Source organism: Argopecten irradians, chromosome 11 (assembly GCF_041381155.1).
Source record: "Argopecten irradians isolate NY chromosome 11, Ai_NY, whole genome shotgun sequence".
Lineage (NCBI taxonomy): Eukaryota > Metazoa > Mollusca > Bivalvia > Pectinida > Pectinidae > Argopecten > Argopecten irradians.
Window position 1 is genome coordinate 8,899,052 of NC_091144.1, and position 4,143 is coordinate 8,903,194.

The window sequence follows — 4,143 nt, forward strand, 5'->3', positions numbered from 1 at the left end:
ATTCACACATCGCAATACGTTACACATGTGGGAGGCAGTCCTGAAAGGTTAGAAGGACGTTAATCTAAAAATCACAAACAAAACAATATATATAGTTTTAATTCCTGAATTCCTTCTGATAAATGCGTTTGTATATGTCTTAAGCAGAGAGATGTAACCTTATAATGAAACCACTAGAATATATTGTGTTTGTGTTACCTGTCGATGATCAACTTGTTGTGATCAATCCTGATGTCAGTCATTGTCTAGTGATTCTCTCGTTATGCCTAAAGCCATACTGATTCATAGCTGGAATAGTCTTTTTAATTCATGTCGCAGGACCGAATTTCGGTATCACTTGCACTCGTATATTTAATACATGTAGAATTTATTGCCGAAATTTTGTTTTTGTAAGGAGATATTCCTTTGGTATAATAATGGTCCCAGGTATGTTCTGATTTCGTGCTTGCTACCCAGAGTACAGGGTTTAAAACCATCGGTTCGCTCGTTGTTGGTACGTTAGTAGGGCTTTATATAAATAATCTTAAATGAGTGTTCATTTCATGTGAGGTTTTTGAAACGAGTTTAAGAAGTTTTTATTTTTATTTTGGCGAGCCTTAGCGAGTCTTGTCTCGAAACTTCGTGACAAGTTTAATAATATCTCATATGAAACAAACACTTTTTATCACGTAACTTCAAAAATCTAAATTTTAAAGAATCGTACGTCAAATTGTATTGCGAAAATTCAGCGGAGGCCATTTGATTTGTCGTCATTTGATTGATTCCGTCATAATGAATTGTCGGCCAATGAAAATCGCTCCAGGTCATGTTATATTAGTGACATGGAATATTATACAGGTACACGGGCGAAATCACTGGATATCAGGCGGATTATGTGATAAAACTGTACCCACTGCCCTACTTGCATGACAGGCGACTAAATTTGGTATTGCATCTTTCTTCATCTTTCGGACGTCGTCATTGACTTAACCTTATTTGTGGCCAGGACCTCAGCGCAAGTTCCGGTGAAGAGGGCTCTGGATTATGTCCCCTAGTCGCGACAGACGACAATGATCTTAACTGTTAACATAGATTACGCGGGAAAATCAGCATTTATTTGGTGATGTAACCTTGTCTTAGGCCATCGATATACATTTTCGTTTGTTATTTTTGTTTTCACGAAACTCTTATTTTTGTTTCGGAAATGTAGTGGGCCTATAAAGTTATAGACGAAAAACAAAGCGAAACGTTCCATGGTCAAAGGAAAGACATTTTTTTGGAACGGCACATTGCAGCGATCATATTTATGTGATTTGTCGCTGCTAACGCAACCTTAGGGGCTACGCCAATATTCACGAGACTGTTGTAAAGCTGGAATTAGGATTATCATATCACATAGACACCACATATATACATAATGTCATATATTGTATCTCGTATGTTGTGGCGTTCATTTTTAAATCCTAAAGGCTGTCAGGATATCTATAGAACGAATCAATAAGCACAACGACATCGTTTTTAGCGATCAAGTCATGTGCAATCAATCAAATATCGAAGGAGGAGGATGCCGTCATTTCGTTTATTGGAAACACCAACTAGTACATACATCACTTAAATCAATAAACACAAGTCAGGATATAACCTCAATCTAAACCACACTGAGGACTTCAAGGCTCACGACCTTAATTAATTACATATGCTTTCATGGAAATTGAATGTATGACATTTCGTTTTCTAATTTTCACGCGTGCACTATACTATGTAACGGACTTTTCTACTTAACTGCTGCCAATACGTTATAACATGCAGCCCGGTTGTCAACATTACATACCTGCTGTTATAATGCTCTTCTATGATATGTTAGCAATGTGTCTGTTTTTCGAATTGACACCTGACACCTTTGATTTAGTATTCATATTTTAACATATTCCATGTGTCCATTTTGTCTTCTACATGTGATAAAGTGTCGGCGTTAGCTTACCTGAAGCCAGAGACTCGTGGCACACATCACGAAGGCATCGTCTGACAACGGACGAGGGATTGTGATAATAATGGGTATTGGTTGTCTGATACAAACTTATCAATATAATCGTCGTCTTCTTTGTTTTGTATCTTCATTATATTTTATCTTGTCATACTTTTACGTATTGTCTGTGACAAATCTCTTCGCTGATGTTCTTGTGGACAGTGTTAATTAAATAAGATCTAATATTTGACGACTAAAAATAAAATTCTACTGCTAATCTAAATTCGACCGATTGTTTATAGTCATATGGGAAATAATGAATAGTTGATATAGCGTTTTGTTTGTGACTTAACAAATTCCAGTCCATTGCTTGATCAGACTATCCTGATCTAGAAGCTCACACGTTAATCGACCGTGTAAAATATATAAAGAGATATTTAGATCAGATAAGTATTGTGTTGATGACGATCATGTTAAGATATGTGATGCAATGAAAACACAAAATGACACCTTTTTATGATATGCTTTAGAAGAATATAATACTTAGCTATATAATGCACGGTGTAGTCCACAAGAAAGTGCCGGAAGTAGAGATAGAGAAACGCGTGTGCGAGTGAATGTTGACGATTATTCTTAGATATAATCGGTGTTTTATTACGGTATACATGTCTGTTAAATTGTATTTTGATGAGCGTTCAGAAACTATTTGTATACTAATAAGTTGTCCTTATTCCTTGCGGGTTGGGTCCTTACCTGTCACATCTGACAGTTAGTGTAGCCGTGCGGCCTCGGGCCATCAGGCTGTTCATGCGAAGTTACATTCTTGTACCTGTACAACAGTGTAAAATATTACGAATGGCCAGTCACAAGGACATCTAATGACATGTACTATGGCTGCTGTTAATGTACAGGTAGTTGTTTCTTTATGACATGGACTCATTATACAGAAGTGACACTAGGTTTATCTTAACTTACAAAACAATGACGGAAAGCGGCTTATAATATTACGAGAAAAAATGTCAATGGAATACATCCTCTAAAAAGATGCATTAAATCTCTAAATAAGCAGTCGTTATGATATTACGATACTGTTTTAATTTTACTTTGGAATTCAGGGAGGAAACAACCGTTCAATATATCACTATTGAAGATAATAAGCTGTACAGCGAAACAAAAGGGATCTGAACAGATGTACAGGCGTAACAAAAGTACTGATATCGATATAATTGATAGTTTATATGATTAAACACTACTTATTTCATAAAGACACGTGCACTCTACAAGGTATTATGTTCTAACGACTGCAGCCATCATACACATGTTATTCAGTATCTACAACATAAAACGTATTGTAAACAGTGCAGAAGAATGTGTAAGGAACAGATTTATAAATATCATACGTATATTAATGGCACAGTATGTTTATATAATGACATCGTCAAAACAATTGTATGGTATATATCACGGGCACAATGACAGATATGAAATATTAACAAGTCCTTGGCAGGAATGGTACAAGGAAATAAAATTGCGAAAACAACTACAAAGCACTTAATTTGTGCACAAATGAAAAAACTGCATATATTTCGTACCGTAACGCCACTTTTTGTATTTTGTACAGTTACGAATCTCTATTCTTGAATATAAATTAAGATATATGATATTACTTATGTAATTGTGAACTTGTGGCATTTCGCGGGACTTGTGTTCAAAAATGCTAAACATTTTAAGCATTTCTGTTATACAGTAACGCTTATTATATACCTATTCAGAAAGTATAGAGTACGCGTTATCACGTAAACAATCATAAACGTATTTCCGTACGTTGAAATAACACTTTCTGATTTCTGCCATTTCGGTTTTCACATTAAATGTTGCTTCACGAAAAGGCGAGAATTGTAAATGTCGGCGCCTTTTCGTGTTATTTTGCTCGTCTTTTCGTCTGTTCGCACAGATAATTTAAGGCGTCAAACCGCCAAATGACAGAAACGCCATACATGATAATATTATCTTTTCATTTATAAAATATAGGAGGTCAAAACCATAGCTTTTAAACTGTGATGCAACATCTCCGTTAAGGTTGAGGTTATTATATGTTAGATACGTCTTATATGTGGGTGCGTAATCGCCTGTCACTAAGTAATAGTAGAATACCCCTTGGCGAGCCCCTCACTGGCAGTCGCGTTGCCTACTATTCA